Below are 23,531 nucleotides of genomic sequence, written 5' to 3'. Positions count from 1 at the left end.
ACCTCACTCGAAAGTGACAAGAAGTTATAGGTAGTGCATAGTAATGCAATTCCTCGCAAAAGCAAGTGGGCTTCTTTTAGTTGCCTGGGCAACTAGGCTTCTTCTAAACTAGCAAAGTGGTTGGGCAGCTATTGCTTTTCAGAGCCATTTCGGGTTCCAAGGCAAAATCTATTTGTCTTAAACTGATTTGTCTTAAATCAGAAAAATCCAAGCGTCAGGAAAGTTTGCTAGAAGCTTGCTCTTGGGGGATGGGGATAGAAATCAAGTAGTCTATACTACTATAACTCCAGCCTTTGTCTGGTTAACAGTAATCATCAAGGTACGAAACAGGTACGAAACAGGCAGAGCTAATGAGTCCTAATATTGGAACGAGCTTCATTCTGATTATTATACACAAAGAACGTGCCATACAGAGTTCTCCCTTTGCTGTTTCGAAGAAGGAAAATGATCATTAATAAACGCCATTTTTATTATATTTATCGTACTGGATTCACGAGCATCCCAGTGACTGTCAGTCTCAGCCAAAAAAGTTCGATAATGGATCTTCGGTGGTGACATGAAATCGTAGCGATAACCTTATCCAGGAATATATGAGAAAGGGGAAAAGAAAGAAGAGAAAAATTAAACAGAGAAAGAAATAAAAAAGAATGGAGAAAAGAAAGAAAGAGAAATAAAGAGAGGAAAGAAAAAAGGAGGAAAAAGAGCAAAGTATATGGTGAGCTCCTGCAAGGTCGAATCTCACTGTGATATAGAGACTTTGAATTTTTAAAAAGTTCCATTTTAGTTTCGGGTCCAGCATTCCTCTGTCCATCCATAGAGCCAGATTACCACATTTTATTTCTATTTTCTCGATGCTTTTAGTTTGGGGGGGTGGTCCAATCCTGATATTGTCTTCAAGGATGGAGTTGAGTTGGGCTGTTTGCGATTACGCCCAGATCAGCAAAGGCTTTGACTTCCATGCAAACTTTGTTTGGTTTTACTTATTTAGAGGGATTAAAAATCTGAGTTTCGTGGAAGAAAATCCTTCCACCTCCTTTCCAACCAATTTCTTCAAGGCTGTTTTCTTTTCTAGCTATCTTTAAAACATGCCTGAGGTAATTTAGGATTAGATTTTTTTTTTGTGATTCATAGCATTCTGCGATGAGGCCTACTACTATGTAATATAAAAGAAGGAATAAATGCATAAATGTTTCAAGCAAGCAACAGTTGCGTTTTGGAATCATAACAGCACGAAAAAAATTAAGGATAAGCTGACATTTCGAGCCAGAATTTTTCTCCCCCAAATGAAACAATCCTCCATCCTTTATTTTATTTTTCCCCACGAAAAATAAACGTATTCAGAAGCAAAAAGTAAGCAGTTTTCGTGTTGAAGAGGACAACACAGTCCTGTTCTGTGAAAACGAGTGTATGATTCGATACATAAATTATACACGCGGGTCTCCTTGTTGGTGGTATTTACAGGAGTGGCCTGCATATTTCATCGGGTAGGCGGTTGATATGGGAGTATACGTTTGTGTGTTGCTGTTCTCAAAGCGAGTATGTCTGAACGAATGCATTAAGGTGATCGGATAATTTGGTTGGGTGAACAATCCCTATGGATTTTCAGTAGTGCTTAACATTGTCAAGTGTTTCATTTCTTAAACTGCTTTCTGGTTTTCTATTTTATTTAATACAGTTCTTTAGAAATGCTAAAATGAAAGTTTGATCCAGACTAACTGACCGATTTCTATCTATCACTTCGCATCGATTCGAATAAGCAACTGAATAATGCTAAAAGCGAAAGCTGACAACTAACGTTACCACTCTTTCAACTGTGTCATCGGTGTTTACATTCACAAACGATACAAAGTCGTTCACCGAGAGCTCTGGGAGCCCAAGTCCCTACCTTCTAATGGTGTAGTATCAGCGAAATCAGGACAAACGTTAAGTCATTGGACCATTCACGTTATACACCAAATCAATTATTCACTTTTAATTTCCTATTTACAAAACTGGTATCACGGAAGCGTCAAACTTACGAGGGCAACATTCGACCCACATCAACTGCCTGCTCCGGTACTTCCTTGTACTGGCCATGCGTACGAATTCGCAGCCAGAATACCAAATTTCACTTCTTCGGAGTAAAAAAAAACAACCGACAAACACATCAATGCATGCACAATGAACACCGAGAAGGATGGACAGATAGAGGATGAACGGTACACGAATATGATGAAAAACAGGAAACAGGAAAAAAACTTATTTTCTTCCTGTTTCCTGAAAAGGAACACGCAGACCTTTCAAATGTTTTTAAAATTTTTGATAATCTTTCTGTAGAAAAAAAAAAAAAAAAAAAGAGTCTAACTTTTGCATTTTAACACGGTTCTCATAAACACTTTCGTTAGCGAGGCTATCGATAGATTGCTTTGATGACCTAAGCATCATAAATTAGGGGCTCCTCCCCTGCACTCCTCCCTTCGTTCAGCAGCCTCGCCAGGTACTCTGCCTCTCCTTCATACATCTCTTAGCTTACCCGTCAGCGAAAGTTTATAGCATGCTATTTTAGGACTTGACGGAGAAAATACGGAGTATGATCACTCAAATTTACCAATATTTAAAAAAAAAAAAAAATCAAATTTACTTTAGATTTAAACTAATAGTCATGCTTTGGCCATAAATGAGTCGAATGCCATTTCAAAAATTTGAGAATTCAAATATTTGGACTACCTAAGCTCAAAAAATTATCGTTCCCAGAATTTTTTGGCCATTTGAATATCAACAGTTGCTTTCGTGCAAAATTTCAACTTCTTGTTTGCAAGCGAAAATATTTTGATGTGTTTTCCAGGCAGTTTGAGCAGTGGCCACATTGCGTGTGTGCGTGTGTGTGTGTGTGGTTCTTAGCACAGAAGTTGCTATCACTTTGACATGTTTAACAAAAGTGGGCGATTGATGGTGGCCACTTCAAAAGAAAAACATGAATGAAAATGAAGGTAGTTGGGGTGGGATCTATATGGAGGTTTATTAACCATCCCAAACAACGTAGAACAGTATTTTAAGGATGACTAGATTTGGGATTTATTCTATACAGTCCATTGTTTTTTTCCAAAGAGCATGATAAAGATATACTTAGGGATATTGGTCTCCTTGTCTTGTGCTGTCCGGATTCATCTTCCCATTTCTCACAGCAGCCTCTGCATTGCCATTGATGATCTACAAGAGGCAAATCGGGTTCCTGTCCACTCCCAAGATTCGAGTACAGCTCATGCCATTTTCTGATCTATACTATCGAATGCTTTCTGAAGTCAACAAAACAGGTAGACACGTTTTTATTTTTACCTAGATCTTTTCTCCCAATCAAGCTTAACATTAATCTTTGGAGCATTCTTCTGTCTCTACTAAATCCTGCTTGCCCATCTTCCAGATTTTCTTGCATTAGTTTCCTTATTCTTTCTGCTAATATCATCAAAGTACTTTTTGCACACAATTTCTTACAGCAACAGTTCTGTAGTTTCTGCAGTCCATTATGCTTCCGTTTATTTAATATGTATTGGGATAGAGAGGGGAGGTTTAGCCTTGCAAATCAGTACATTTTATGGGTTCATTCGGCCATTTTTTAAAATAGCAAAATCTGTAGTTTATCCTCTTCATGGCAGGATAACTAAAAAACGACACGCACCTAAGGGTTTAACAGTGCAGAAATAAAACTATTTAGAAAATTGATTAACTTTTCGTTCCTTCCTTACTCACATTCATATAACTGAGGGATGCCAGGTGTTTTGCATCACGTGCATTTTTAGTAAGGATTCCTCAATACTGAATTTCATCAAATGGGTTAACAAGCAAACAGTATCAATGACATGCTATCCTTCTGCAATAAAATTCCGCGTATATGAAGCAGTGAGAGATTTTAAAACTGGTTTGTGGCCTTTCTGGGAAGTAAAAAGCTAAACTACTGCCACCATCGGAGTTGTAAACAGTAAAATCAGTGCATAATGACTACCTTAGCCAAAAAAAAGTAATTTTAGAAACGAATCCAGCAAGCGAAATTCACATGAACTAAATTTATCTCTTTTTCACTCTCTGGAAACAGATCTACCGTCTCGCTTCAACACAGGTGTGTTCTCACGGATCCGATTTCCTATTCACGTCTCGTATTCAGATAACAATATCTCTACTCCAGGTAAAATTGGATAGAACGACGGATTGTCCGATAGTCTGGTTACACAAGTCGTGACAATGCAACTATTAATGTCACCTGCGATTTGTTTCACAGTTTCGGTACAAGAATAGCTTGTTGTTTGGAGGATGCGACATTTTGTTTTGTTCTTCTAGAAGCGTACTTCCTCAAATGGAGGTCGTGGCTCTTCGAACATGGCCGACGAGAATCTTCAAAAGATTGCAACCAAAAATAGTTTTAAAAATGCTCGCTTACGCAGTGTTAGCATTACATATTTGAGAAAGATTCGCAGAGAATAAACGTTTACTTTGAATAAAGCTAATATTTGATCGATGTTCAAATTTTGACTATTTTTATTCCATTCCATTTCCTGCCCGCCCACTGTTGTTTCCATAAAAACAGCTGCTTAATGAAACGTTGCATGCAGCGCCATCTACAAATCAGACGGCCGATATTACTGGGTACTTGTGACCTACTTTTAGTGCTATTACTCTTTTTTATTGTTTCAAGAGATTTTTTTTTTTTTTTGTCTATCAAAATACCTTCGATCGCTTCTTGGATACATTCTTTCGACACACAGAAGCGTCAAGCAACAAGGCAGTCAAGCAGACGCCATTTCAGTGATTTAGAACTCAGAGAAGCGGTGAAAAAACGGTAATATTTTTAGTGTAAAGGATCTGAGAGCTAATATATAACTCTATGCATACGTTTTATACATAAAATTATTTTCTTGGGGGAGGGTAATTAATACTCCGTATCAACAGATGAACAATTTTCCAAAGAAACAAGATGGTGAATGCATGCCCGTTAAAGTCTTCCGATGTAAAGGTTAATAATAATCACATCCAATAATTCATCATCGCAGATGGACAACTTCAGTTACTTCATAACACAGTATAAACAAAAATGAATAGAGTTCATTTTTGTCCATTCATATAGTCCATTCGATTTAAATGAAACATTTAAATCGAATGGACAACAGCAGACTTCCGAAAATATTATACAAATATAAAATAAGTGGAAAAAAGAAGAATAGGAAGACCAAGAAAGAGATGGCATGAGATCGGAACAGGCCACCTGGCCTAAATTCCATGTTAGGAAGAAGATGGACAACAGGACCTTTAACTGCAGTGACCAATTTATCTATAGGATTTTAAGTGGCATTTCATCATGAGGCTGCCACCTTGTAATAGTTAGAAGAAGCTAAAAAGCTCCATGTTGAAGTCTCAGGAACAGATTTAAACTCTTAGTCCATTCACGACACTAATGTACCGTGGGTGGGTCAAAGGTTTACAACCGTTAGATACAAAGTAAATCAGTAAAAGACAAATACAAGCAATTGCGTGTTTATATGTTATTTGTTTACTGTTTCTGTTAAGCCTATCTATTTTACGGGAGGAAGAACCCTGAAGGAAAAACCTTCTGAGTGTGAGTTACAAACTATTAATGCTAGTACAGACTTTAGTTACCGATTCCTCCCTAGGAATCACATTATAACCACTGGCTAGCTGAAGGTGACTTTAGCCAATCTCATACGACAGGGTTTATGAGTTTTGAACAACAAACGAATATCTCATCATTCTTGTGAATTCATTACAGACGCTCTATGGAGAAAAGAAAACTCCGATCATAGACGCGATTATTTCAGGAAAAGGTCGTTTGGAACTCTGAAGATAGGCCATTCTTTCAACATCCGTAAAAGTACTTCCAGCCTTACTTTACCTGTCACTATAGTTTCATTAAAAACACTCTGAATGCGCTATTCTCTCGAACAATTCCAGTCGATGAAATTGGGAATGTAGCGAATGATGAGAAGCGATAAAGTGTCTGCGAGCTTCATGACTTCGAAATTTCCGTCCCTGTTAAATGCTTCTTCGTATGGGAGTTGCAACCATATGCTAAAAAATATGGTGCAAGTAAGCCTATGAATCTCTAATTCTACACACACACATAAACCTAATTGCCCGAGGGGATGGTGCTTCTGCTCTCTAATTAAGAAGAGATTGAGGGTATGAATCTCACAGTGGAATTGATGTTTGGGAATGTCTTTTAGGTGGTAGATGAACGTCTTGCTCGGATGGCACACCTCATGCCACTTTAGGCCTATAATAAGCAGGCCTAAAGTGTCATGAATAAGTTTTTACAACAAGGCTCTGGGCTATGTGAAGCTTTATCCGCCACAGTGCTACTAACGCACCTTTAGAATCTTTTATGGGTGGAATTAGCATAAATAAATAAAAAAACGAATCAGACTTTTATCTACAAAACTTTTCCCTTTAATAATATGCGAAGGAGAGAAATTTTTAAAGGGGGTAAAATCCTTAGTAACATGAGATGGGAATTTCTGTAGGTTTTTTCCTTCTCTCTCATTTATGTTTCCTTTAGGAATCATACAAGGGAGATTTTTTCCAAACAGCATAGGGGTCAAAGGGAATGAAATAATAAATCCAATATATTTTTAAATCAGAGGTAGGGAAATTGGATCTAGGGGAAATATACATCAGCTAAACTGTGATTCTTTGAAACGGGGCCCGAGTAGTAATTTAAGGGCCAAAATACTTGAAACTCACATCTGATTCCAGCTATGCATCCTTGCATCTAAGGAAGATCTTCAGCTGTTCCTCAACAGATGTTTCAAACTGGCGGTTTTTTTTTTTTTTTCTCTCTCAATCGGGTGGTTTTTCCTTGACGCCGCTATCCTATAAACCGTTTTAATGACCCTAATTAACGAGACGAATGACTATAGCACAATGATATTGATATTCTTGCAAACTGTACAGCATTTATGACCCACGGCTGGATCATAAATCGTGGTGACGCTATCAAACGCAAGCGACACAATGAATAAATTATCTTCTTCATAACTACCATCTTTTTCTTTCTTTCCGACATTTTTTTTTTTTTTTTTTTTTTTGACACGAGGTTACTTCTGAAATATCATATCATCAAATTTTGAGGTAGGGCGCAAAATAAGGAATACATAAATAACGTTACGCGCCAACCAGACTGACAGCATTAAAAAAAAAAAAAAAAAAAAAAAAAAAGAGATTCATAAATAACAGAAAGTTTAACTAATTCCAGCAGCGTAACTGCACGTGATTTTATTTTATTTCTAAAAAAATAAAAAAATAAATAAAATTTTCCTCAGTTTATACTTTGTTCTTGTGTAAGGTTTCTAAAGTTATTGTGATCGCTCAATCATTAAATAGATGTTCAGAGAGAGAGAGAGAGAGAGAGAAGGGGGGGGGATTATCGATTAAACGTGCTTAGGCAGCCGATATTTGTCCTTGTAATAGTGGAGTTTCAGCATCTTCTCAGCTATCAATTCCAATAAGACCTTAAATTCTCTCGTTTTTATTTTTATTTTTTTGTGTGTTCTTTTTCTTGCATCTGCTCGTGCTCCGTGGCGTCCTTTACGAAAAGCTGTTTGAAGCGAAAAGTTCAAGGGTTCACCCTTTTCAAGTCTGAAACAGCGCGAAATGTCACACTTCCCGCCAGCAAGGTAAATTACTATTTCTTGAGCATGCGCAGTATGTTTTTTTTTTTCTCTCTCTCTTTCTTCCTGACACACTGACCTTTAGGCTTAGTGCTTTGAAGGAGCATTCCCTGCAGAGCGAAAAAGTGGTATTCTCTTCTCAGCATGGTAATAATCATCTCCATGGCAACCAGAGAAAATAATGGAGGTGGGTCCGAGCAAAGGATATTGGAAGTTAAACAGAATCAACCTCCAACCGCGCCTAGTGTATCGAAATGTGTCCACGACAAGGTCACAGAAAGTAATATTCAGTTTACAAAAGTAGGCTAGGGTTGAACGACGAGGTCTGACATTACCTGCAATGAAAGGCTATTTAATATACGGTTATCAACGATGACCTCTCATTCCGACCGGCTTCACTGTTTAATGAGATTAATCAAAAGCTTTCTAGTTACAGTCTCTGAATTGATTGCAGGATACGATAAAAAAAAAAATTAAAAAAAGTAAAACCAATCTGCGTGAAAAATTGAAAGAATTCATTCCCAGTATTAAGCAACGTGAACTTTAATTCTATTTGCAGTTTATTCGACAAGTAAGCAGAATTAAAAATATTTCACATTTTGACACGACTTCGAAAGTTGAGAGGATAACGAATAAAGTGTCTACTGGCATATCTTGGAAAAACTCATTCTCTGAGAACTGTCTAGTTACAGTTGTGACAGTTGAACAGCCTATTTATATTATTTATTTTAAACTACTCCCGGAGTTCGTAACACGACCCTGTATTCCACCATTTAGTGCAGACCCGAACATGAACCATTCGTAAAGATACCGGTTTTTTGTTTCTTTTTATGTTTATGTTATTCTGTTTTGTATTTTATTACTTCTTGCTATGACAGACTGCATTGACTTGATGGCAACTGACGTGTAAAAACAAGTACGTTTGTGTTCAGTACCATATCACACTAACACATTTGCTAGTAGCAATGTCCTAATACGTCAATCCCAGGAAAGATTAAGAAAATACAAACAAAGAAAACAACCAACAGAGAAGATAGTATGCATGTGGATTAAGCATAAACAAAAATCACTGGAAAATATTTCTTTCTGGGTTAATGCTGCTCATCAATTTCAATTTTAGGTAGTCTCAAGCATGCCTTTTCACCGAATCGCATTAACAAAACAATATTACATAATCTGACATGCATTTCCCATAATTCCGATCCTGGAGATCATCTGATTATAGGAAAATAACTTCATTCAGGTGATGGAACACAACTTGCGATTTATTAACAGGAATAAACAGGAAGAATATATACTTATTATCAGTGGCGGCTCGTGGCTTGAAATCGTGGGGGGTGCTGCAACTTTCGAAATATACATACTCACTGTAAGTACAGTGTATACGTGTTTGGATAAAATATCAAACTTTATGGTAAAAATTAAACATGAAAAAATATTGTTTATTATCGATAAAATTATACAGTTTAGTATAATTCAAAATTACTTAAAAATGAGATGCATTATCATAACCCCAATAATGTTCTAAAATAAAAACTATAACAAAGGTTATGTCTTTAATTGTAATGTCCAAATATTTAAAGAGACGGAGTAAACACGATAAGCACTACGAACACTCTACTACTGGCGCAAACTGCATATAGACAATAGTGGAACTGCGCGACGGACAGTGCTTACGCTAACATCTCGCATCTCACTATGACGTGCATATGCTTGTGCGCGTAGCAATATGACACTATGGTGAACACAGTGCTGCTAGCGTCGTTCGCCGTCCTAAGTGCCACAAGATGGATTTTTATTATTTTTTATACAAAATAAGAGAATTGTATAGGATTGTTGATGATAAAATTAAATATTACAAGCAAATATAAATAAATTAATAAATATATTTATATATCGAGAACAAATGGGGGTGCTGCAGTTCTGCAGTGCCTATGCACGAGCCACCCCTGCTTATTATCTTACTACCCTGTGATAATGTTCTTCATGCACTGTTATTCTCATGGTCAAACCTTCAATTCAAAACAGTGTTCCCCATTGGATTTTAAGTGGAAAAGAAATTGTACGTTGTTTGCAGAAAGTTACCATAAAACTTATACGCACGTGCAGCTTGTTTTCGTTTCACTACAGCGAAGAGGAAGAAGAAAAAGCAGTAGATATGAAGAAACTAAAGAAAGAAATAAATGTTCGAGATGTGTAAGTAAATTTTTATTCAAAAAGCCCAAAGCACATCAAAGAACTGTGCTAAAAGTTGCCGATATCGGTTTCTACATTTGTGACCAATAACACAATCACAAATATAGACTGTACAACTGGAACAGGACACACGCTTCCGTATGTCTAAGTTTCTACAAAGTTTTGGCAGTTTTGAAACTTTTGACGACTTCGGGGGAAGTTAGAAGAAATACAAAGTATTTGTCTGTGCATAAATGCGTATGACAGAACTGTGTGTCCTGCCAACAGAGACTTCTTGGACATAAGTACTAAAAAAAAAAAAAAAAAAAGAGGAAAAAATGAAACAAGTTTCAAGAATACATCTCTACATGCAAGACAGGTTTGGAACTTCTCACAAAGAAAGCAGATTCAGTTTGCCTTCGTGTTCGCAGAAAAGTTAGGTGAATTCTTGGTAACAAACGAAAGTATTTTGGGATACGAAAGCGCACGCACGCACACACACACACACACACACACGCACAGAGAGAGAGGGAGAAAAATACAAAGGTTATAGAAACGTTTGAAGAGTAGTATTTTGAAAACATTAAGATAATTGACTTAACATTTAAGAAAACTTATGTGATTATGTTCCATATTACATGTACTGTTTAATGATGTCATCATATACGCCTGTCGAGTTTTGTTACGAACACCCCAACACCGAAATGACGGGGAAAGAAGTATGAACCGTATAGGAAGATTGATAAAATATTAGTCCAACAGTCCAAGAGAATTAGGGCTGAATCCGGATTTTAAGAATTCCTTAAGAAGGTAGAAGTAGGTACTGAAGATGCTATCGGGACTCATATTCAAGTTGCCATATTCACTGATAAGCATTCTTGTCATCCCCACACTTACTTCCCTCTTGGAACTCAACAGTCCAAGAGAATTTCTCGGTAAAGTTCTGGCAATGTTTTGTCATTTCAGTGCCACGTAAGTGTCCAGTTACCACACAAAGAACTCGGGACAATTATAGAGTACGACAACAACAGATCATTTTTTTTTTCGCTAAGGAAAAAAAAAGGCTTTTAGTAAAAGAATGAGGAAATCCATTATCAAGTTAAAGACTTTAAAAGTTCAAGTTCATGAAAGGACCATTAGAGTAAGTGTGTGAGTCAGGCGTCGTTGGCTGGTTACCACGGTAACACTTCGAAAAATAACTACGGCACAAAACAGCAGTGATAATGACACGCTACTCGGTTGCATAGCAACACTCTTTGCAGCTTCTTGTCCACTAAAAAATAAAAATCTTCCTTTGATTGTTGCAACCGATGGAGTCTGGGACTAATTTATTCAAGGTGACTCAAGAATAACACCTTTCACAAAGATCGAGAACTTTCGAAACCTTAAGTGAAAGGACATAATACTTTCACGAAAGATTTTAGCTTTATCAGAAAGTATTAGGAAGATTTCGACATATTTTGAAGGTGAACTGAATTTTTGTTTTCGACAATTTGACGATCCCAATTAGGAAGTAATGAACAGAGTACATCGGACACAATTTTCAAATTTTGCCCATTTGCGATCAGCATTCCGTAGGCTGGAGATTGATGTGCGTGTGAGGGGCTGTAAGAGAGATAAGGATTTTACCGGGAAGTAACAAAGTTCGAAGAAGAATGAGTCACCGTTTCTGCAGGTACTGAAGACTTAGGTGTTCTTCAGTAAAAATCAATCACAGCACGATCGTGTGTGCAGAGGGAACGGTGAAACCCACGCACAGTTACACATCCCGACATACCTTCAACTTGCTTCAAGCGGCAAGCACACCGCCCGTAAATGGTTTCCAGGTAACAGAAGATACATCAGTGCTAACTGGAAGTGACGAACAGGTTTCTGTCCGTTTGAGGAACAGAAGGGGAAAATAAAAAGGAATGAATATTGTAGGTAGAAATCGTCTTTCTTTTTCTAGCGAAGGTCAAGATTTTCAGAGGAATGAGGTCAGGGAAACTAGATCATATGACTGAATTAATGAGGCAGTACTTTGCGTGGAAACCACTACCAAGCAATCGCATTAAAAAAAAAAAAAAGAAGGAAGAAATGTTTGGCACTGAACGAAACAAAACAAACACAGCTAGGGAGGAATTCTACGCGCAGCAACCGATTATGTCTGCCTTACAAAACGGACACGTCAGAAACGATTGCTATCATACAAAGATCGTTTCTTTGGCACATTTAGAAACATGACGAGAGAGCGAGGGGGGGATGCTCTTTAGTACAACTGTATGGGGGTCGCCAAGTTACTTTTACCTGCCGATAACAGCAGTGACGCCGAAATTAATTCAGTCGTACCACCGAGAATCCTCAGTACACCTCTGGGTGTAGTTCAACCGGCTCTCAACTGATGTAATAATAGGTTCTTCTTTTGCTCTACATTACTGCAGGATAAAAGCCTAAGAATAATAATAGGTTTAAATTTCATTCGATAGCCAACATTACTAAGAAAATGTACTCAAAGTAATTCTTATTCTCCCGTGTTCAGCAAGGATGGCCGTCAGTAATGTAAATTATCTTTTTTTTTTTTTTTTTCAAATGTTTCTTTTCTATAGCAACGCATTTTCAGCAGCATCTGTAAAGGCTCTGTCTTGAGGAGAGTTTTTGCAACATCTTGAATGGTATTAACCGTGACTGCCTTATCCTTTCTATTGATGAAGGTTTAAAAAAAAAAGTAAATAAAAGTAAGGAGCTGTAATGTAGTTAACAAGGAAAGTTGCAAAACACGTAACACAACGTTAGGCCATTTTTTTTTCTTTAACCTCTCTGCTCTCTTTTTCTATCTGGGAAGTGTTTTAGGGTTAAAACATGAGGGAAAGAGGACGCCTGCTTAAAATTCAGCAGTGAACACCTCGAGGCATACGAGACATTGAACAGGGATGATGGCTCATGGACACCCTGCAGGAAGGCTGGTTTCGAATCGGGACTTGGTACGACCTAGTGTGTGTGTGTGTGTGTATAATGTTAATATACTAACGTAGAAGAATATCTTCATAAAGGAAAAAGAGGAAAATCGATCCAATCAACCAATAAAAACAATAATTTACTTGCAGTATTTATATTAGCAGTAACTCCATGTCTTCTTATATTTGGATCGGGTACGACTTAGAAGGGCTTCAGATAGCTCTGTAACAGGCCAGTAGGCCTAATACGTAGAAGGGAGAAGACAAAGAAGAGAGTAAATCCTTAGTGTCCAATTTTTTAGCATTTTATTCCAGCGGTCGTTACATTTTCTAGCTTAGCACGATTAAATTTGGTGACCACGAACCTTCACTGCCTCTGTTTATTGAGAATGAAGAAAAAAGAATAAGAAAGGCAGGTGGAGTTGCAGTCCTGCGGGTTCGAATTTCCATCGATTAATTAATTTGTACTCCATTTCTTTAACTACGGTAGTTTGATAGTCATTTTTAACCTTTTCTATTAAGATCTCCAAGAACCATTCTGAGTTGTGCAGTCGGTATCGTGATGAAATTCATTTATATCTCAACTCTTACACAGGGGTTGAAAACCTATATCACAGTATTAACAGGTACGGTGCAAGTGACTAGTAGGGGGGGGGGAGGGAGAAACAATGTATCTGTTGATGTTTCTTAAACGGCCGGAGATATGAGTGATATGAAGAACGTTGTTCCGAAGAACAGAAAAAAGAGTGGAAGAGGTGAATGGGAAGTTGATTTGATACAACGAAAGCTAAACCATGTTTTACATCAATCCTACCGATACAGCAGTGTTTAAGCAAGTGGATAAGAAGAAAGAATGAAGAGTTAATGTTTCTCTCTCTCTCTCTCTCAAGGGGAGAGAAAGTGGGAGAGTTCAGTGATTGGGAAAACATCACAGGGGAAGCAATTTCAAAGAACAGAAGAGGATTAGAATTTGGCGATAAGTTTTAAAGGGGAAGAATGGAGGTTGACAAGTTCGTGTTCTTTTAAGATTACAGGAAATTGGAGAATGGTGGAGGCCCATTCGGTGGAGCAAAATCTACTAAAAGAGAGAGAATAATCCAGAAATAGGCGTTTACTAGAAAGTATATGTAAGGAGTTGGTCAGGTCTATTAAGTGAGCTTCTCTTTTCTGGACAGTATCAAGCTTTCTTAGGAGGGTTTTTGAAGCATCTCAAATGTCAGAGGAGTATTCTTAGGTCGAGATGATTTGGAATTTATAAAGTGTTCGAAGTTGTGCGCAGGCGTAAAGAACAGTACCATTTAAAAGAAAAGAGAATATTTGGAGGCCGAGACAGCAATGGATGTGGGATTTGTTGTACGATGCACTTAGATGTGAAATTTCAGAATTTTTAAAGTGTAAGAAGTTGAACAGATGAGAAGCCGAGCCTTGAGCAGAAAAAATGTACGAACTTTTTCTTTTTTCTTCTGAAGGCTATGAAAATGATTGCTTGTATCAAGAAAGGCCAGAGATATACGTCAGCCTCAGAAGAAAAATCTGATCTTGAATAAAAAGTCTGATCTTGAGTGCAGTAAATATTGTCACAGTAATTGGAGTGGACGCTTTTATATGATAAGAGAAGACGTTTTGGTAGCGTTCAAGTTCACTGGATCCTCGCTACTCCTATGATAATGGAAGATCCTGAAGCTTTAATCATTTGAGAAGTTCAAGGTTTTTAGAAGGAATAAGAATTGATCAAGTGTATCCTTTGAATAGGATTTGAGGTTCGTGAGAAAAATCATATTGGTGGTTTTTCTCACGAACCTCAAATGTACTGAGCAAGAGTGGGAAATGAATTTTTCTCCCACTTTTGTTCTAGCACATTAACATTACTCAATCAGAGAGGAGAAACTTGGTAGAGCCTTGTTTTACGCAACAGACTTGGAGAGGGACCAGAACGCCCGACAATCATTCGAGAAGTGGGAAAGCTTATGCATTTAGTCTTTACAAAGTCTACTTAGAATTTGTTGATATTTTTTATAGCTGTTGTATTGTATTAGCGAGAAGTTTTTTTTTTTTTTTAACTTGTACTAATGGATGTATTGTGAATTTTTTGTCTTGGATTGCTTTGGCACGTTTTTTTTTTTTTTTTTTTTTTTAGAGAACTCGAACTTAAGGTAAGGGATGAGGGGGGGGGGATATAAAGGCTTTCATTCCAACATGAATGATTTTAATTATTTAATCTAAGCAAGTATTTGAATCAGGAGAGTGCAAACAATAATTAGATTATGGGAAAAGAGAAATAAAAAAAAAATTCTGTTAAGTTTCTCATAACAGCGATTCTGCTTCTCTTCATGCTTCGTTTGCGAAGTAAGAAAAATGCGATGTATGAATGATAAGATCTCCAAGGACGATTATCTTACTGTTCGGGAAATTCAAGCGCATGCAATGAACTTTTAGAGCTAAAGAATGAAAAAACAGAATAAGTATTCGAAGTTAGAAGAACGATAAAAGCAGAAAATGAAAACAATGCACCAGAGAAGGAAATCTTCAGTCAAAGCAGATCGGATTTCTGGCACTGAGTAAAGGCTCATGTTCTTCCTTTCTTATCATCCCAGATGTAATGTGGAAAGTTCAGGTGAGTCGTAAATCATAGCGGATGCCATTTGAATTTCGGTGATGAATAACAGAAGGGTTTGGAAGCCTTAAATAGTGGTGCACGTCATTGCGGAAGTTTTTTTTCTGGTATGATATTTTTGTTGTTCTGCTAAAATTCCGGGAGTATATTTTTGTTTCTTTCTTTCTTTCTGCAATTTTAGAGTGTTTGCTGCATTTTTTATTTTTTTTTTACTGCAGTGACTCTAATCATTTGTTATAATAACTTTCATGGCAGTCGAATATAGAAAAATATATTCGATTGGGTATGCAATAAGGATGAAGGATTTGTGGATATGGTTCCCACACAAGGAGTGCCTAGACTCAAATCTAATAAATGTGTCTTGCATGGTGATATCCTCTGATTTCCACCAGAAACACCATGGTAGAGTATTCGCCAGCTGACCTTCCAAAGCATTACCAACAGATTCGATCCTGTGTACTGTCTAGAGGCCAGACTGGGGAACTGTTTAAGGTGTACAGAGCGTGCACCTTAAGGCCATCCATCACCTGTGCGAAGAAAGAGGGGGGGGGGTGAAACAGAAACTCGAGATCCTAATCTGAAGACGAAACATGACAACAGCCCACTTCACCGACATCATTCCAAGCAAAGATGTGGTGTTTAACCTGGTAACGAACGTTATCTGCAACAAAGATCTAGTTAGCATTTCCTCCACCTATGGAAGATATATTTATGAGGTGGTAATACCAATTATGGAAACAGGCGATAATCACGGGAAGGTGTAACTGGTTTCCGTAAGAGAAGCTATATATCAGCAGCCCCTACATGATTCACGTTTCTAAATGCTTCATAACCCATGTCTTAACCACTTCACCTTACCATTTTCACGACGATCAAAGAAAATCTAGAGAATTTCAATGTTACGGAATCGCAATCCTGTCTTATTTCCCGGAAGAAAACTCTTCCGGGATCGTTATTCCCTGAAGAAACTTTACTTTAAATTTCTTGGATTGACTCTCACATGTAAGCTTATGCTGAACACAAACGCATCACGTCTACACAGTTTCTAGCACTTTAAAAATTGCAAATCTGCCCCCAACTTAGCATACCAGTCTCGCAGTTCGGGTGGTGTAACTGAAGCCTAACTATGGTAGCCAGAACATAGCAGTCCGCTTAATAAATCTTTTTTTTCTTCTTCAGAACCCCTTTCCCTACAATTCCTTCTCTACAGGCTTCTTGTGATTCATGTCTTTTTTAGAGGCATTTTCTTGCATGTTGCTCAACAGTAAAAGAATGTTACTGGCTAGCTCAATTCCTCGATCTTCCTATAAATATGTAAGAACATATCGAGCAGATAGTCAACATCCATCCCAAGTTCAGCTTTAAAATTGCCATATCATATCGTCATCTCATCCTCTTCTTTCTGTCATTTATTTTTGTTCATTGAAATAGCTTTTCCCATATTGTTTTCCCAATAAATAGCCTTCAGCTCTTCACAAAACTCATCAACAGATCTCTGTCTCTCTCTCTCTCTCTCTCTCTCTCTCTCTCTCACACACACACACACCAGAGGCGTAGCTAGGGGGGGGGGGGGCGGCACTTTGAACATTTTTGAAGAACTTTTACAGTTAATTCTAAAATACAGTCTCGAGAACTCAGTTCCAAATATTGTAATACTGCTGCGAATTTTCCTCACGATTGCTGTAAGTGTTTGTGAGAGGAGTTTTTCTAAATAAAATTGATTAAGAATTACCTACATTACTATGAAATAGATTTCGCCAATGTCATCGACGATTTTGCTAACAGAAAAGCAAGAAAAATAACATTTTTGAATGTTGAAATTAAAGTTTTACTTCAAAAATAAACATCGTGTTTTAATTTATTTCCCTATACGTTGTTTTGACTTTTTGTATTATTTTTGACGTGTATTGAGAGGGGCGGCAAACTCAGGGTCCGCCCCTGGCGGGCAAAAGCTCTAGTTATACCACACACACACAATCCCTATTACGTTATAGGTTTTTGTGATATCTCGCGCGTGTGTGTGCGCATTTTGTTGACATAAAAATCACTATTTTGTGCATATATCTATGACTTTTACAGTCCTTGCGAGAGAACATGCTATCCGTCGTGTTTACTGCGTATATATTCAACAGCGGTAGGGGGGCATGTCTGTACTGTATTTGGCTATATTTATGTATAATGAGAAAGCAGGTGTTATCTTTTATAACACATTTACATCATAAACAGATTTTTACTTCCTTGATTCATACCTTTACCTTTCCAAAGCAGTAGGGAGGGGGAGAGGAAACCACAGCTGATGCCAGTTTGAGATCAAAACTTCTTATTCTTCAAAACCTGATATCTTGGACAAAGGTAGCAGGTTGTTTTCTCCCAGAAACGCAGTTTCACCCCCTCCCCAAGAAAGAACGAATCCGCCAATGATAATCTGCATATGAGAACTATTAATAGTGACATCATGACCTCCCAGCAGCCTACTTTCCCTTCAAAACACGTTAAGCAGTGGACCTTGTCACTACTCTTTCTCGATCAATCTTAACTTTATCCTCTGAAACGAGCTCCTCAATTGGTATCGTGCAGAAATTACAGTATGCGATTGTTCAAAAACAATAACAAATTTCTTCTGTTTGTCTTATCTTTAGCCTACACACACGATATGTTATACGTGTTACACTGCTTCATGGACAAAGGTGATCACTCTACGCACAGAATACATTCTATGAAAAAGTACTGGCATGAATAATGAAACATATTTTACGACTTACGGATCTTAACTATACCGCTATTTGAGCTAAAGATTTTTTTTTCGTGCTTTATAAACATACAACGATATATCAACCTATATACAATATTTTTATAGTCAATTAGCATGAAAAACAGAAAAACCAAGCTGTACAATCCTCATTATCTAAAAACAAAACGTTCTGCAAGAACAGCGCCATCTGTTGAAAGAGTACCTTAAGGGTTTTATTTCAATTGCCAATAACTTATTGTAAAAATACTTACGGCTAACTAGACTTTCGCGTTCCCACACCTCAGGAGACAACTGCACAAAAGTTAGTCTGGTTAATGTATGTAGACCACTTAATATAACTAACGGTGCCACATTGTACAGCGCGTGCACTTTTGTCGCATCTCAGTCGATCACACAGAAGTTACTACAAAACAAGACGCGAAGACGCCGACTACCCCACGCAATCTCACCGCTACTCGAACCGGGGTGAAGGTAGAAGACGGCAGCAGAGCAGAGCAAGGGAGAACAGTCCGGGGGGAGGGCATGAGAGGGGGAAGGAATAGCGAGCAACGCGCGGATGGCAGTTGCAGTTCTATTTTTAGCTACGGTTAAGTGCCGGAATAGCCAAGTGCTCGCGAGCAGTGTGTCAGTGCAGTAAGGTGGTCGATAATAGTCAGGGCCACGTGATAAACCAGCTCCATTGGATTAGGGGATGGAGAGTGACGTTCGCTAAGAGGATTAGAATGTTGTTTCTAAGACCGAACTTCCTTTATGCTCTCTATAAGTTATAGCCACTTTGCAAAAAAAAAAAAAGCCAGTCGGAGGTGAAAACAACAGGTTCATTGGGCAAGTGCATGCTGTACGAGAGAGCATTAGCTGGCTGGACACACTTTCTCATATTAATATTCCGGCAATTAATTTCCCATATGTTGCAACCACTCGCTCGGCTTCGTTTTTGATTATAATCTGTTTACTGGATTATCATTATACTCACTGATCAGTTACTCAGTCCCTTATGATTAAAGGGCGTTGGAACTTAAAAAAAAAAAATGGCCTTTCTCTAAAACTCACGCAAAAATTTAATGCTATGTTTATGACATGTAATGAAAATAAACTACTTATGTAATTTTCGAGTTTGAACATGTAAATGTCGAGTTTAATTAACAGCTTTTGTGTGATGTCGTTGATTAGAGTTGAGGGGAGAAAAATGAATTCTTAGTCATTTTGATGTTAATTCGGTTATGAGATCCTGTTTCCAGTGACATCTAGTTAATACACGTAAGTATTCAAGCACTTTCTTAGGCATGCGGCGAAAGGATACAGTGAGGAGAAAGAAAAGCATACCAGAAGGTACTAAATCCTTAAAGGGTGCATCAACCCTCTCAAGTGTGTATGGGGGGGGGATACTAAAAATTTGTTGGGAGAAACCGAATAAACCTTGGCTAACTCCCTGGTCCCTTAACTCATATTGAAATAACACGGTTAAGTTACAAAACTATCTCCAGTTTTCTTACAATTTAGGATTGCTGTCATTTTTGTTCTTAACGGAAAGCTAATCCTGTTATTTTCATAGAATCCTTGATTAGTTTACCAGATTACTTTTTGTAAAATTAATTAGGGGACATCACAGTGACACAACGACTTATTATCAAGGCATGCGTGCAGTGAAGAGATTCAAAGGTTGTAGATAAAGTCAGCTGAAGTTTCCCCATATTCAAACAAGTCTGCAAAAGTCGATCGAAATGCATTTTTAATTTCTCACAGTGTTCAGCTTTCAATCCGCGGAAGTCGACTTAATGCAACAACACGTGTTCCTCTTCGAGTCGGCTGCTCGTTCTGTCTCTGTGAGCATATTAAGAGAGTATCATTCATATCTGAAGTTTGGTATTTGAGATACTGAATTTATTGGTTATTTTATATTTCGCTGAATAGACCGATTTTATAAAGAAATTATGAAAATGATATAAAATAATATATTATATTAATAATAATACAGTTGTTAGCTTTTAGTAACAATTGAAGCAGGTTACAAATACATTGATGGTGGGGTGGACAGGAGAAATTTATCTGTTATATTGCCAATCGCATGCTTCCGGTCTAGATATCATCCGAAAAGAAATATTATCGTTCCTCAGACTCAATATAGTTAGTTAAACAGATTTCAGTTCTTTGTGAACATCAATCTTCCTCAATTAAGTTGTTCCACTAATTAAACGGAAACAACGCTGTCCGTTTTAAAGAAGAATGTAAAACATTATAACCGCTAAAGATTTCTCGATTACAAAATAATTTAAATAGACTCCGAAAGCGCGAGGCTATCAAGAGAAATTTTCCATTTTTCTATCGCGTCTCAATTCAGCAACATAAAAGTGGTCAATAAAATATTTATATATTCTAAGAATAATATTTAATAATTAGTTCACAAATACTATAATCCTTCAATACGAAATACTTAAGTAATTTTTCACAAATGTTTCGTAATATGAGCTTTTACTAAAATATAATAAACGGAAGATAAAGGAGAAATAAAAAAAAACTAAATTTTGGAACTGTTCACAAATTATGAAACGGTATTATTATTAATACTTAACACCTCCAAGAAGTCCTAGGACTCATCGAAGGAGGACACCTACTCTACAACTCTATGTCTCCACCACTCAATCCACCAACTGCAGCGAACTACACCACCGCCACCACTATGTATTTTCACAGACAATCACAAACACCCATGCCCAAGGAGGGATTCAAACCCTTTTGGCTAGAGAGCGGATACGCTAACCACTTGGCCAACCAGGCTGGCTATGACAAGCAAAATAAGAGCAAATAAGCAAACCAATTACAAAAGAAATGAGATCTGTGACTATTTTAAGGCACCTGTCTTCCTTTTTTCCTCCTATCAAACATCGCGAAGTTTGATAGCTAGGATGATTTACTGAAAAGAGAGAGAGAGAGAGAGAGAGAGAGAATATTAATAGCATAATATTCGTGCAAAGTTAACGAAAATTCAGTTTCTGTTCAAAATTTATTAGAACACACGCGAGCAGAAAAAGATGTGATCAGATCATTCTATTTTTCTTATAGTATACGAAAGAATGAATAAGATTAAAAAACTACATGGTGTGACGGTACGAGAATGAAGCCATAATACGAAATAGTCGCCAAAATTACCGTATTTTTCGGACGATAAGACGCACCCCAAATTTATGAGACGATTTTTAGAAAAAAATATTTTATTATATAAAGATATTTAAATTCTTACTTAATTTTTATTTATTGTTACAATCATTTTTATTAGCAATATTCAGTTCATCTTCACTCTCTCTCGGTATCATCACTCGTCTCGTTAATGTCACCGTTCTGTTGTCACTCCCTTCAAAAACTGCGTCATCTTCGGTACCATCCATCGCATTACTTATCTCGCATTTCTTAAATGACTTTATAATCGTCTCTTCTGTCACAGCGTCCCATGAATTTTCCACCCAGGTACATACTTCTGAAATTGTTGGCCGTTTCATACGTCCTGTTGCTGTAACATCGTGATTGGCTTTGCCATCCATTTGTTCCACTCTTCCCGCATAAATGTTTTGAATAATTTATTAATAGATCCATCCAAGGGTTGTAATTGACTTCTAAGGCCTCCAGGAATGACAGCTAATTCTGTATTTCTTTCTTTTAGAAGCTTCTTGGTTGATTCTGTTTTATGCGCTCTGAATTGATCCCACACTAACATCACAGGTTTTTTAAACAACGCACCTGGACGTTTTTCCCATATCTTTTGTATATCCATAATTTCATTCCCGTTTCGTCCATCCAGCCTTTATCTTGAACGTGGATAATAATGCCACGAGGAATTTGATCTCTCGGTAATTTTTCTCTTGAAGATTAACATGGGGGTAGTTTTGTTCCGTCCGCGCAACAAGCTAAAACTACAGTGTAATGAGTTTTTTCGTTACCTGTTGTTTGATCACTATTGATTTGGTGCCTTTTGAATCTACTGTACGATTTGAAGGAAAATCAAATTAGAGGCACTTCATCCATGTTCGCAATTTGATTGAGCTCAAAGTTAAATTTCCTTCTCGCTATGACAAATCTATGGAATTCTATAATTTTAGCTTCATAGTCAGCCGGCATTTTTTGGACTAGGGTGGTTTTTGTACTCATGCATAACCCGTGTCTTTTCATAAATCTAAAGCACCGAGACGGTGATCCGGTAAAATCTAAAATTCCATTAGCAGTTGCCCATCGTTTCGCTTCAAAAATTATAATTTTCGTAGAAACAGATATTCCCATGTTTCGATGATTTTTTACCCAATTTTTCATTTGTACTTCTAATTCTGGCCATTTTTCTAGGTGCGAACGGAATGCTTTCTTGTGTTTACATAGCAGTTTTAATTGTTCCTCTTGTTTTCTCCACTCGCGAACCATTTTTTCTGTTGGTGGTGGACCAATTTATGTCTTTCTGCTGCTCTGTTTCCATATTGTTTTGCATAATTTATCACATTTAATTTATAACTCACGTTATATGAAAGTCTTTTTTGCTTTACACTCATTTTTTCTAATTTTAAGATAAAAATTTTAACAACTTATAAAAAATAATTCAAATGAACCGTACAAAAGCACATATGTTTATACACTAATGACTATTGACGCTCTAAATCGGTGATTCACCCAAATGCAGCAAGATAACTTAGGTACCTACCTTCAGTGGCGTACTTACTAATTATATTAACATATTGAGCCAGTAATTGGACTTCGCTAACAGTTTCGGTACAGTATAAAGATTCGTATTTTATTGTTACCTTCGGACCATAAGACGCACCCCAATTTCAAGTCGATTTCTATGTAAAAAGGTGCGTCTTATGGTCCGAAAAATACGGTATTGGAAAGGATATTGTTATACGTTATTTATGCATCAGCAGAAAAGGTAAATATTTTAAATGATACTAAGTATTTTAATTAAGTATTAATATTTTAATACTTCACATTGTATTAATGAAACTTAACTCCATTTAAGCTACGAGTTTCAAATCTGTCTTGGGCATGGATGATGTGACTGTCTTTAGGTGGGATTGCACTGCCCGGTGGGAGAACCACCTCCGCTTTTTAGAGATTTAAAAGTGGTTTGAAAACGTTCAATGTTTGATCTCTGGAGTAGGGTTTCTCTATTATATAAAAATAAATAAAAATTAATTTTAAAAAAATAGAAAAATCTTTAGTCCACTCAGGGTACTAATGTACCAAAGGAGTTATTAATGGAGTTCTGTCCTCGCTACCACAACGAGGACAGAACTCCATTAATAATTGATTTAAACATTTTGAGCAACAAAAAATGCACATCAAAAAAGCATAACATCGATAATGGCACTGTCTATTAACTATTAAGATACAAACCGATTTTAAATAAATAACAATAAAATATGGCGGTA

The 23,531-nt window shown here is 37.1% G+C and overlaps 1 protein-coding gene across 3 annotated transcripts in view; it reads right to left on the bottom strand.

Annotated features, from left to right (window-relative positions):
- Positions 1 to 23,531, bottom strand: part of LOC150109855 (histone deacetylase 4-like) — a 579,471-nt gene that overhangs the window by 472,142 nt on the left and 83,798 nt on the right. The window contains exon 1 of one of the 3 annotated variants that reach the window (XM_090397014.1): positions 18,378 to 18,489. The exons of the other annotated variants lie outside the window; for them this stretch is intronic. The gene's annotated coding sequence lies outside the window, so the exon portion shown is untranslated. Of the gene's footprint in view, positions 1 to 18,377; positions 18,490 to 23,531 lie in introns of those variants that run through there. 3 annotated transcript variants of the gene reach the window in all.

Source organism: Typopeltis vanoorti, chromosome 1, assembly GCF_054136105.1.
Source record: "Typopeltis vanoorti isolate ZY-2024b chromosome 1, IOZ_Tvanoo_1.0, whole genome shotgun sequence".
NCBI lineage: Eukaryota > Metazoa > Arthropoda > Arachnida > Uropygi > Thelyphonidae > Typopeltis > Typopeltis vanoorti.
Note: the sequence above shows the minus strand (reverse complement) of the source record. Positions and strands in the feature narration are given on the sequence as shown.